This window comes from Hyaena hyaena, unplaced genomic scaffold (genome assembly GCF_003009895.1).
Source record: "Hyaena hyaena isolate Hyena2069 unplaced genomic scaffold, ASM300989v1 scaffold_204, whole genome shotgun sequence".
Taxonomy (NCBI): domain Eukaryota; kingdom Metazoa; phylum Chordata; class Mammalia; order Carnivora; family Hyaenidae; genus Hyaena; species Hyaena hyaena.
The window spans coordinates 2,514,866-2,528,688 of record NW_024080837.1 but is presented as its reverse complement, the minus strand read 5'-3'; the positions used below and the strand labels follow the sequence as shown (position 1 = coordinate 2,528,688).

Below are 13,823 nucleotides of genomic sequence, written 5' to 3'. Positions count from 1 at the left end.
TTTTAATTATGTTTTGTTACAAGAACAGATTCTTATTGACCTTAAGCAAATGGATACATTGCCATGAAAATATAAGAATATTCACTGAAAATTCTGAAGGGATCAGATAGAAAGAAAAGGTATATGTTTTAATTTGTTGAAAAGTTTTTTTTGTCAAATTGCTATAGATCATAGTTAGCTTAAGAGAAAGTTTCCTTAAATCTGGAAAAGCAAAACCTTAAAAGATCAGCAATGTTTCAAACTGAAAAATTCATGAAAATTATAATCATCCTCAGTTCATTTAGTCTTGTGATAGTAATTTTTGTTCTGATTGAATCCAGTTTTCCCACTAGCTCCAGAAATTCCTACCAGGTTTTGTTTTATCATCTTAAGGTTATTAAAAACCTGTACTCTGGGGCGCCTGGGTGACTCAGTCTATTAAACGTCCAACTTCGGCTCAGGTCATGATCTCAAGGTCCATGAGTTCGAGCCCTGACAGCTAAGAAACTGGAGCCTGCTTTGGATTCTGTCTCCCTCTCTCTGCCCTTCCCCTGCTTAACTCTCTCTCTCTCTCTCTCTCAAAAGTAAACAAAGATATTTTTTGAAAATCTGTTTAAAGCTTTAAAAACAAACAAAAAACCCCAATAAACCTACACTCAGAGCTCTTTCCATGAGTCTCACTGTAGATAAAACACATGTGCAGGCAAATGTTGTAAAAGCATCTGAGAAAAAGTATAACTGTCCATAAATGATAAAGGACTTAAAAAATCCATGATTAAAGATCTGATTAGAATTCATTACTATGTAATGGGCAAGGCAATTTGGTTATTGTTGGTCACACATAACATTTTAAGGTAATTACATACCAGGACTTTTCAGATTTATAGGCATTTCATACAATTTCCAGAATACTGACTTTAGTAGTACATATCTACACAAATACAAGAGAGTTTAGTATTATTTACTTGACAAAATTTCCTGTGTAACTTAACTTACCAAGCAAGCCTAATTAGTTTCATATCTCTCTTTTATGATGAAAACAGAATCATTGAAATATTCCAGAGGTCCTCTGGAACATTTCAATTAGCTTATAGTCAGAAGACTTTATTTTACATTTTGATTTTGGGGGGTGCCTGGTTGGTTCAGTTGGAAGAGTGTGTGACTGGATCTCAGGGTAGTGAGTTCAAGCACCATGTTGGCTGTAGAGATAACTTAAAAATAAAATCTTTAGAGGAGAGGAAAGATGGAGGAGAAGTAGGGAGCTCCGTACATTACACTCGCCCCCATCTCTCAAACGGAGAAGGCCTGAAGCCATAGGAACCCTTACAGAATCCAGGAGTTTCAGAGGAAAAGGAGACAGAGTCCACTGAGAAAACCTTATAGCAGCTACTCAAGAAACAAGCCAAAGTACACATGGTAGAGAATTCCAAATACCACTACGAGTAGGGAAATAAAATAACCAAGGTCTCGGCAAGAGACCAAGAGACACCATTCAGAAAACACTTCCTGAACGGACAGGCTCTGGACAGTCAAAGAGCCTTCTTTGGTACAGCAGCACTCGCAGGTGCAAAGTGCATAACAAGCTTCTAAAACTAATAAGAGATAGAAAGCTAACCAAAATGACGAAACAGAAAAACTCTCCTCCAAAGAAATTCCAGGAAGAAATGACAGCTAAAGAACTGCTCAAAACAGATATAAGCAACATAACTGAACAAGAATTTAAAACAATAGTCATAAAATTAATCAATGGGCTTGAAAAAGGCATGGGAGACATCACAGAAACTATTGCTACAAAGACTATGGAGCTTAAAAATAGTGTGATGAATTTTTAAAAATGCTATAAATGAGATGCATAATAAAATGGAAGCATCCAATGCACAGATTGAAGAGGCAGAAAGGAGAATAAGTGATTTAGAAGACACAATTATAGAAAAACAGGAAACTGAGAAAAAGAGAGATAAGCTGATCCAGGAACATGAAAGGAGAGTTCGAGAGCTCAGCGATACAATCAAATGGAAAAATATCCGTATCATAGGAATTCCAGAAGAGGAAGAGAGGGAAAGTCACTGAAGGAGTCCTCAAACAAATTATAGCAGAGAACTTCCCCAATCTGGGGAAGGAAACAGACATTGAAATCCAAGAGGCACAGAGAACTCCCCTCAGATGTAACTTGAATCGATCTTCTGCACAACATATCATAGTGAAGCTGGCAAAATATAAGGACAAAGAGAGAATTCTGAAAGGAGCTAGGGATAAAAGGACCCTAACATACAAAGAGAGACCTATCAGATTGGTGACAGACCTATCTGCTGAAACTTGTCAGGCCAGAAAGGAATGGCAGGAAACATGCAATGTGATGAACAGAAAAAATATGCAGCCAAGAATCCTCTATCCAGCAAGCCTGTCATTCAGAATAGAAGGAGAGATAAAAGTTTCCAAATAAACAAAAATTGAAAGAATTCGTCACTACTAAACCAGCCCTACAAGAAATCCTGAGGGGGACTCTATGAGGGAAATGTTACAAGGAACGCAAGGTACCAGAGACACCACCATAAGCATGAATCCTACAGATAACACAATGACTCTAAGCCTGTATTTTTCAATAATAACACTGAATGTAAATGGACTAAATGCTCCAATCAAAAGATATAGGATAGTAGAATGGATAAAAAAACAAAATCCATTTATTTTCTGTCTATAAGAAACTCATTATAGAACTGAGGTCACCTCAGATTGAAAGTAAAGGGATGGAGAAATATCTATCATGCTACTGGAAGTCAAAAGAAAGCTGGAGTAGCTATACTTATATCAGACAAACTGGACTTATAGTAAAGGCAGTAACAAGGGATGCAGAAGGGCATTATATAATAATTACAGGGTCTATCTGTAGGACGAGCTAACAATTATAAATGTCTACGTACCGAATACAGATGCACCTAAATACAGAAAACAACCGCAAACAGAAACAATCTTATGGATAAGAATGTGCTAATAGCAGGGGACTTTAATATCCCACATATAGCATTGGATAGATCAACTAGACAGAAAATCATTAAAGAAACAATGGATTTGAATGACACATTGGACCAGATGGATTTGACAGATATATTTAGAACTCTATATCCTGAGGCCATGGAATTCACTTTCTTCTCAAGTGTGCATAGCACATTCTCCAAGGTAGATCACATACTGGGACATAAAGCAGCCCTCAATATATATAAAAGGATTGAGATCATACCATGCACACTTTCAGATCACAATGCTATGAAACTTGAAATCAATCACAGGAAGAAGCCTGGTAAACCTCCAAAAACATGGAGGTTAAAGAACAACCTACTAAAGAACAAATGTGCCAATCAGGCATTGGAGAAGAAATTTAAAGATATATGGAAACAAATGAAAATGAAAATACAACAATACAAGCTCTATGGAATGTGGCAAAGGCAGTCCTAAGAGGAAAGTACATTGCAATCCAGGCCTATTTCAAGAAATTAGAAAAAGTGCAAAAACAAAATCTAACAGCTCACCTAAAGGAACTAAGAGAGCAACTAAAGCACCCCAAACCCAGTAGGAGAAATAATAAAGATCAGGGCAAAAATAAACAATATAGAATCCAAAAAAGAAACAGTTGAACGGATCAATGAAACAAAGAGCTGGTTTTTTGAAAAAATAAACAAAATTGACAAACTTCTAGCCAGGCTTCTCAAAAAGAAAAGAGAGAGCACTCAAATACAAAAAATCATCAATGAAAATGGACTTATTACACCCAACCCCTCATAAATACAAGCAACTATTAGGGAATACTATGAAAAATTATATGCCAACAAATTGGACAACTTAGAAGAAATGGATTATTCCTAAACACACACTCTCTACCAAATATCACACGGGAAGAGATAGAAAATCTGAACAGACCCATAACTAGTTATCAAAAATCTCCCAACAAATAAGAGCCCTGGGCCAGTTGGCTTCCCTGGGTAATTCTACCAGAAATGTAAACAGAAATAATAACCATTCTTCTCAAGATATTCCAAAAAATAGAAATCAAAGGAAGACTTCTGGACTCATTTTACGAAGCCAGCATCACTTTGATTCCCAAGCCAGACAGAGATCCAGCAAAAAAAGAGAACTACAGGCCAATATCCTTGATGAATACAGATGCAAAAATCCTCAACAAGATACTTGCAAATCGAATCCAACAGCACATGAAAAGAATTATCCACCAAGATCAAGTGGGACTCATTCCTGGGGTACTGGGCTGGTTCAATATTTGCAAATCAATCAATGTGATACATCACATCAATAAAAGAAAAGATAAAAACCATATGATCCTGTCGATAGATACAGAAAAAGCATTTGACAAAATATAGTATCCCTTCTTAATAAGGACCCTCGAGAAAGTAGGGATAGAAGGAACTTACTTAAACATCATAAAAGGCATCTATGAGAAGCCCTCAGCTATCATCCTCAATGGGGAAAAACTGAGAGCTTTCCCCCTGAGATCAGGAACATGACAGGGATGTCCACTCTCACCACTGTTGTTTAACACAGTGCTGGAAGTCCTAGCATCAGCCATCAGACAACAAAAGGAAATAAAAGGCATCAGAATTGGCAGAGAATAAGTCAAACTTTCACTCTTTGTAGATGACATGATACTCTACGTAGAAAATCCAACAGACTCCACCAGAAGCCTACTAGAGCTGAGTTCAGCAAAGTTGCAGGATACAAAATCAATGTACAGAAATTGGTTGCATTTTTATACACCAACAATGAAGCAAAAGAAAGAGAAATCAAGAAACTGATCCCATTCATAATTGCACAAAAAGCCATAAAATATCTAGGAATAAACCTAACCAAAGATAGAAGAGATCTGTATGATGAAAACTATAGAAAACTTATGAAAGAAATTGAAGAAGACACAAAGAAATGGAAAAACATTCCATTCTCATGGATTGGAAGAATAAATATAGTTAAAATGTCATTACCACTCAGAGCAGTCTACACATTCAATGCAACCCCAATCAAAATTACACCAGCATTCTTCTTAAAACTAGAACAAACTATCCTAAAATTTGTATGGAACCAGAAAAGACCCCCATAGTCAAAGTAATATTGAAGAAGAAAACCAAAATGGGAGGCATCACCATCCCAGACTTTAGCCTCTACTACAAAGCTGTCATCATCAAGACAGTATGGTATTGGCACAAAAACAGACATATAAACCAATGGAATAGAATCGAGAACTCAGAATTGGAACCACAAACGTACGGCCAACTAATCTTTGACAAAGCAGGAACGAGTATCCAGTGGAAAAAAGCCTCTTTAACAGATGGTGCTGGGAGAACTGGACAGCAACATGCAGAAGAATGAAACTAGATCATTTTCTCACACCATGCACAAAAATAAACTCAAAATGGATGAAGGACCAGAATGTGAGACAGGAAATCATCAAAACCTAGAGGAGAAATCCGGAAACAACCTCCTTGACCTCAACAGCAGAATTTCTTACTTGACACATCCTCAAAGGCAAGGGAATCAAGAGCAAAAATGAACTACTGGGACCTCATCAAGATAAAAAGCTGCACAGCAAAGGAAACAATCCATAAAACTAATAGGCAACTGACAGAATGGGAAAAGATAGTTGCAAACGACATATCAGATAACGGGCTAGTATCCAAAATCTATAAGGAACTCACCAAACTCCACACTTGAAAAGTAAAGAATCCAGTGAAGAAATGGGCAGAAGACATGAACAGACACTTCTCCAAAGAGGACATCCAGATGGCCAACAGACACATGGAAGGATGCTCAGCATCCCTCCTCATCAGGGAAATACAAATCAAAACCACACTGAGATACCACCTCACGCCAGTCAGAGTGGCTAAAATGAACAAATCAAGAGACTATAGATGCTGGTGAGGATGTGGAGAAATGGGCACCCTCCTACACTGTTGGTGGGAATGTAAACTGGTGCAGCCTCTCTGGAAAACATTGTGGAGTTTCCTCAAAAAATTAACCATAGAAGTCCCCTATGTCCCAGCAATAGCACTGCTGGGAATTTACGCAAGGGATACAGGAGTGCTGATGCATAGGGGCACATGCACCCCAATGTTCACAGCAGCACTCTCAACAATAGCCAAAACATGGAAAGAGCCTAAGTGTCCATCAGCTGACGAATGGATCAAGAAGATGTGGTTTATCTACACAATGGAATACTACATGGCAATGAGAAAGAATGAAATCTGGCCATGTGTAGCAACACGGATGTAACTTGAGGGTGTTATGCTGAGCAAAATAAGTCAGGCAGAGAAGGACAGACACCATATGATTGCACATATAGGAAGATTAGGAGGAACCTAACGGAGGACCATGGGGGAGGAGAAGGGGAAAAATAGTGGGAGAGAGGGAGGGAGGCAAACCATGAGATACTCTTGAATGCCGAGAACAAACTGAGGGATGATGGGGGTGGGGGGGAGAGAAAGGTGGGTGATGTGTATGGAGGAGGGCACTTGTGGGGATGAGCACTGGGTGTTATGTTATATGGAAACTAAGTTGACAAGAAACTATTAAAAATAATAAATAAATAATATAAATTTTTAAAAAACAAAATATTTCAAAAAATGTTGATTTGGGGAAGCTCATCAAAAATATCATGAGTTCAAACAATTAATTAAAGAATGGTCACAGATTATAAAACTATTTAATTATCAATTGAACCAAAGTGACAATAAAAGATTTTAAAGGCAAATACAGAGGGTTACATAGTTGTAAACAAATCTTAGCTCTTTTAATATTAAGAAGACTCGGTTTTCTTGAATGATCAAAGATTTGATAAAGACAAACATACAATCTTTTTCTAGGCAGATTACATTAGAGGTAAGGAAAATTTCTTTACAATTTCTAATAAAAAGCGAACCAATCACCTAAGAAAGCTTTTTTTTAAGATTTTTTAAAAAATGTTTTATTTATTTCTGAGAGAGAGAGAGAGAGAGAGAGAGACAGCATGAGCAGGGAAGGATCAGAGAGAGAGGGAGACAAAGAATCTGAAACAGGCTCCAGGCTCTGAGCTAGCTGTCAGCACAGAGCCCGTCGCGGGGCTCGAACCAATGAACTGTGAGATCATGACCTGAGCCGAAGTCGGACACTCAACCGACTGAGCCACCCAGACGCCCAAAGAAAGCTTTTATAACAGAGAAAAAAACCAAATTCTAATTTTCTTTCTATCAGTGTACTCTTCATATTAAAACTTATTCTTAAATAAATTCATTTATTTAATAAATAAAATCTTAGTCATTTATAATTTTTTTTGAGTTTATATGAGAGAGAGAGAAAAAAAGAGAGCATGCAAGTGGGGGAGGCACAGAGAAAGAGGGAGAGAAAGAATCTCAGTCAGGCCCTATACTGTCAATGCCAAGCCTGACACTAGACTTGATCTCAGTTTGTGAGCTCATGACCTCAGCCAAAATCCAGAGTCTGACACTTAACCAACTGAGTCACCCAGGTACCCTCATTTTTAGCAGCTTTAATCACATACATTAATTACAAATCTTAACCCTTACAAACTTCAATTTCTAGTGAAAACTAAGTAGTAAAAAATGTGAATTGTCTGTTTCTCCAGCATTTTTAAATTTTTTTAAATGTTTATTGTTTACTTTTTGAGAGAGAGAGAGAGAGAGAGGGAGAGAGGGAGAATCTGAAGCAGGCTATAGGCTCTAAGCTGTCAGCACAGAGCCTGATGTGAGGCTCAAACTCATGAACTGTGAGATCATGACCTTAGTCAAAATCAGAGGCTCAACCAAGTGAGCCACCCAGGCAGCTCACTCCACCAATTTTTTAAAAAAATTTTTTAATGTTTTATTTATTTCTGAGAGAGAGAGAGAGACAGCATGAGCAGGGGAGGATCAGAGAGAGAGGGAGATACAGAACCTGAAACAGGCTCCAGACTCTGAGCTGGCAGTCAGCACAGAGCCCGTCGCGGGTCTCGAACCCAAGAACCGTGAGATCATGACCTGAGCCGAAGTCGGACGCTTAACCAACTGAGCCACCCAGGCGCTCCCAGCATTTTTTAGATTGGCAAATTTCTGAATATATTTTATAGCTTCTAGAAACATGTGCTTCTTCATAGTACAATCTTTTAACAAAGCACAAAACATGTTTACTAACAGACCCAAATTTATTTTTAGTTTCTCTGTAATAAGGAAACTATAAGTAGATAAACCTATGTTTAGTATTTAATGTTTATTATTTTATCTCATTTGGAAATAAGCCAGATATTCAATGAATTCAACCTAACTTATCAGTGAGCAAAACTTCAAGGTTTCAACTTGCAAAAAAGATTTGGGGAAACTACTTTAAAAGTTTACCTACAAACCTTTTAAAATTCAGATCCATTCAATTTACTTGTTCTTAACAATTATGCTTAGATGACCCATAAAAACTATATGAGACATGGAAGTCTTCCCAAGCTAAATGTTTTAAACATTTTACAACAGAGATAGTATCCACTTATTTGACTTGAACTAAACTGAGGCAGAATAAAAGTTTATTTTAATGGTGATAATTTTAAAGACAAGTCTATTTTAATTAAACCAACAACCTTAAATTCCCTTTAACACTGAATACTTTCCCAGATCATACGAACTTGAAAATAAGTGCTTGCCTTTAAACCAACTAAATAGGGCTCTTTTACAAGTTAATTTTAGTAATACCATCCAGATGTAGAAAAATATCTCACCCTTACAACATAAGTATTGTTAAAAAGAAAACCACAGGCTTAAAATGGAATTACTTAGGTTAAAGCTTCAAGTCAGTAAACCAAGACTTAATACCTAAACTAACTGCAGTTTCAATTCCCCAAGAATGCAACCTTTTAACCAGTCAGCATGGAATTTTCTGGTCAGCACAAGAAGTTTATTGACAGACTCCTTCCATTTCCCTTAGGAGGGCAACATTGCCTACGACAATGGATTCTTTGCTAATAATTATCTCTTTCCACTCCATCCCTACTTTCAAAAGCAGTTCCTTTGGTCTCCAAAGGCACTTTGGAGTTCCTTTCTACTGGTTAGGTGGGATGCTGCCCAATTCATGAACTAATGAATAAAGCCAATTAGATCTTGAAAATTTACCCTGTTGGATTTTTGTTATTTAACAATATGAACATATATGCAAACATATATGCAAACATACTTACAGATATAAACAAGGATCTTAGAGTTTTTGTTTTGTGGCAAGAACATTATAGGCCTGATTTTTATATACCTTTTCTCTCTCTCTTTTACTTCCTTCTGATGAGAAACATGTTTTTAGACTTTGTATTTCAAAGAATGGCCTTTAGGTAGAAAATTTATATCACAAAGGCATAGAGAAAGTATCCAAATTTTCTCTGAGGTGGACTTTTGGGGACATACTGACCTATTATCAGAGATGCTTGAGCCTGGGCATAAGAGCCATTTTAGTAGTTTGTATTTTTAAAAGACTTCCCTTCTCTGCCTTTTTCCTTCAGTCTCAGGCAAGTGTGGGCTGTGTTTACATTTCAACGATACGATAAAAATTGATAATTTTAAGGGATAGAGAAAGAATGCAAGTTTGTTTTCGTTTTGTTTTTTTAAAGAAATGTGGGCTAAATGCTTTTTAAAAATTTGTTTCTTTTCTTAGGACAATTTTGCTCCAATATCCTGATCTCTTATAATATCTATAAGCATTTTGAGAGAAATAGGCAAGATTCTGAGATTGGTAAAGATAGGTGGGCTTTGACTTGTTTTTAGAGTTGCATTTCTAGATTTGTAGAGACTTGTAAGATAAAGACACTTGTTTTTATTCCCCCAAAGATTTGGATTGCACCCTCAATATCAAGGGATTGACCTGCCTTGAGTGAGAAAGACAGTGCGAATAATCGAGGGGCAGGGAGAGAGAAGGAGAGAGAGAAAGAGAAGGAGAGGGAGAATCCCATGAGGGGCAGAGAGAGAAGGAGAAGAGAGAGAGGGAGAGAAGCTGGGCTCACCTGAAGCAGGACTAGAACTCAGGAACTGTGAGATCATACTCTGAGCCAAAGTTAGATGCTTAACTGATTGAGCCACCCAGGTGCCCATCCAGCCTTTTTAACTAAACTCTATTTATATCAGGGAGATGTTTAACTAAAACATCTACTATTCATTTACTATAAAAATCAAAAGTTTATGCCTTTGTAAACTCTGTATAAAGTATTTTCAGGACATAATTTAACCTTGAGCTTTTATTATTATATTAAGCCTTGACTATCAGCCTTCCACCGATTAATTGAAGGAGGTCCTAGAAGAAATTTTGGTCATCTGCTTCCTCTGTGAAGAGAGGCAGAGTTCCAGGGAGGCCTTCTGGCATGACTAATCACTAACTACTGTATGTAACCATGAGCTGAAAGAAACTTCCCTTCACAACCAATCAAGTTCTCTGTGAGTGGGGTTGTGACTAGCCATTAAGCTACTTCCTTTAAATTTGGTAGGATCTTTTCTTCTAAATATCTGTAGGCTTCATGCCCAGTGTGGAGCCCAATGCAGGGCTTGAACTCATGACCCTGGGATCTAGACCTGAGCTGAGATCAAGAGTCAGATGCTTCACCGACTTAACAGGCAACCCAGTAGGGTCTTTTGCAAGTGAAGGGAAAGAGGCATTATAACTTAAAACATCTGCTGCTGTTCAAGGGACAGGAGTTCTCTGTTTGTTGGAGGCAGGTTTGGGGTGGGGTGTCTAACATGTATCTGCCAAGGTCATTGCATAGAAATGCCTAAAGCTGGCAGAGGCTTGTCAGAGCAAAGCAAGCCTTATTGCCTGTCTCAGGTGCTTCTACTACATTTCAGCATTTATGAGAGTCATTTGTATACTTTGAACTTGAGATTAAGCTGGAATGCTGCCTACAAATCTTGTAGGGAGAGAAAAGTTTAATTTCTGTTCTTTGTCTTGTCGGGAGCCCCTAAGGCTAGCTTTATACAATAAGACAATTGAGAGCTCTCTATAAAGTTTTTTTTTAATTTAACTAATTTAAAGGATTCACCTTCTGGTCATTGATGAGTAAGATCTTACTATTAATAGTGACTCAAACCAATAAGCCTTTTTATGGCTTAACCGAAGATACAAAAGGCATCCCTAGAAAGGGTATAGTCAATGAAGTCCCCATGATCCAAAAGTCTACTCTCAAGAATAGCATAAGAAAGCAAAGGCCTTTGGGGACACTTGGTAAGAATGACATGGTGTGTCGAGTGTCTCCAGTCTCCCCCTTCCTGTCACAGACCCACTAATTTGTGTCAGTAGGCACTTGCTACCAGAATGGGATTTTTCTAGCACTTAACCAGCAATGAAAGTTGAGCGGACAAAGGCCCTTATGGTCTAGAGCGTCTTATGACAAATTCCCCTGAGAGCTGCCACAGCCGGACAAAGAGCGTGGTCCCTGTCAGTGGGCATCTCAGATCTCCACTCTGTTCAACTGGCCACCAAAGTGCACTCCAGCAAATGCACCCTCCAGAGGCCAGAGCGAATGTTCTCACTGGTCCCAAAGCCAAGCTCTTAGCACATAGACCAAGATGAAAGGAAAACCCTCATCCGGTTTTTGCACAGAGGATTCACAGCAAAGTACGTCTAAACTGACACTGATGAGAGACTGTGAACTCATCAATCACTTAGTGGGGCCAGCTTGTACAGCAGGCTGGTAAGGTCTATGCTTGAGTTCTGCTCTATGGTAATCCCTTTTAAGACAAATAATACCAAACACACAGACCAAGGAAAACAAAGACCACCTCTGAGAGGAAAGGGATCACCAAGCAAACAGTACTCTACCAAATTTTACCAAGAGTCACGAAACCGAAGGAACTAGTTCCACAAATATTTTCTCCAGCTAAGCAAACAGTACTCTACCAAATTTTACCAAGAGTCATGAAACCGAAGGAACTAGTTCCACAAATATTTTCTCCGGCTAATCTCATCTGAGAGAGAGAGAGGGAGAGAAAGACTGTCATCACTCTCACTCTACCAGACCTCACAGAGGCTGACATGGTAAGAGACCTTACCTTCTGCCAGCTCTATGTCAGATCTCTCAAGACCTCAAAGCTGCAGAATCTTCAGAGCAAATATCCAGCGGAAGTTGATCCAGCTGGCCACACCAACCGTAGGGGAGGAACACCCTCTGCTTTCAAGAATTTCCAGCTAGTCTACGAGTTAAAAAGACATGAGACATTAACAGGAGGGTGGGGGTGTGGAAAGGCAAAGCTTTAATACACACACACAGAGGTCCGGTAATGAAACAGAGTCCTAAAGAAATTACCAAGGACGACAGTTTTTATACGTTTTAGACAAAGAGACAATAAATCTGGGAGGAATCGACAGGACAAAGAAAACATAACTTTGGAAGCTTCAATTAGTAAGGAATTCAAAACAGAATTTGGGCTGGGGTAGTAAATTAAATAAAAAGTAACAGCTTTTTTGGCTCTAAATTTCCTATCTCTGGTGATAAGAATCTATTTACCTCCAGGCACAGAGACTACCTTCTACAGAAGAGATTCGCTGCCTTGTTTTCTCAAGACAAGGCGGAGTCAGAGTGTTCTTTTTGCAATGACTGTTTCTTAAGTAAGTTTTATTTAAAATAACCCATATGCCAAAGTGGCACATTTTGCAGTGGCCTGCCTTTGGCCCAAACGAAACTTATTTTTTTAAGTTTATTCATTTACTTTGAGAGAGAGAGAGAGAGAGGAAGTGAACAGGGGAGGGACAGAGAATCCTAAGCAGACTCCATACCGCCAGCCTGGAGCCCCAACTCACGAATGGGGCTTGAACTCACGAATCATTAGATCATGACCTGAGTGGAAATCAAGAGTTGGATGCCTAACCAACCGAGCTACCCAGGTGCCAAGTGCCACTTCCCTACCGCCGCCCCCCCCCACCCCCCGCCCAACAAAACTTTTAGGTGGAGAGAAGCCTTGATTAATACCACTAGATTTCCAGCCAAAACTGAAAGATGGAGACGATTACCTCCTGAGAGGGAAAATGTGACTTTCCACTGCCTAGAGTTGGAATAAGACCTACAGTATCTGGGGTTTCACTGACAGCAACCAAGGCAGCAAACTCCAAAAGGAACTCAGCAGCAAATCTTGCCCAGCCCAAGTAGAAAGAACCAGAAACAGGAGAAAAGAGAGGAGAACAAAGACTGAATGGGGTGGGCACTTCCTCTTGCATTTCTCTATGTACCCAATACCCAGCACAGTACCTGATACACAAAAGACCTAATAAGTGTGTCATTTAAGAAATTACCCCAATACTGCCACCAGCTTGCCATAGACCTTTGGATACTTTCCTGCCCTCATCAGTTATCTCTTTTGTTGTCACAGCTAATTCAGTTGATCCAGCTGATCCAAGGGAAGTCAATGCAAGAGAACCATGATTTAATCAAGAGTGCCTATGTAATGAAGGGGTTTGGAGAGCTTTGGGGTTGGTGAACACATGGAGGTGGGTGAAGAGTGGCATGCTTGGAGAGGACACGGAAGCTCTGCACCCCTTCCCCATACCTTGTCCCGTGCATCCCTTCCATCTGGCTGTTCCTGACTTATATCCTTTTTAATTAAACTAATGTTAAAAAAATAAATAAATAAAATAAACACAGGCCCCCAAATGGCATCACTTAGGGCCCCAAGTCAGTAAACCAAGACTTAACACCTAACTTGTATGTAATTGCAACACCCCAAGGATGTAACTGTTCACCAGTCAACCTAGAATTTCCTGGCCAATTCTAGAAAATTTTACTGATAGGCTCCTACCACTACCCTTAGGAAGACAACCTTGCCTAAACAATGCATTCCTTGCTAATAAATTCCTTTCTTCTTTCT

At 38.9% G+C, this 13,823-nt stretch overlaps 1 protein-coding gene across 6 annotated transcripts in view; it reads right to left on the bottom strand.

Moving 5' to 3' along the window:
* VNN1 (vanin 1) overlaps positions 1-13,823 on the bottom strand; it is a 66,284-nt gene that overhangs the window by 30,525 nt on the left and 21,936 nt on the right. For all 6 annotated transcript variants that reach the window (XR_005530192.1, XM_039242038.1, XM_039242034.1 and 3 more), the window contains one exon: positions 12,015-12,155. The gene's annotated coding sequence lies outside the window, so the exon portion shown is untranslated. The remainder of the gene's footprint in view (positions 1-12,014; positions 12,156-13,823) is intronic.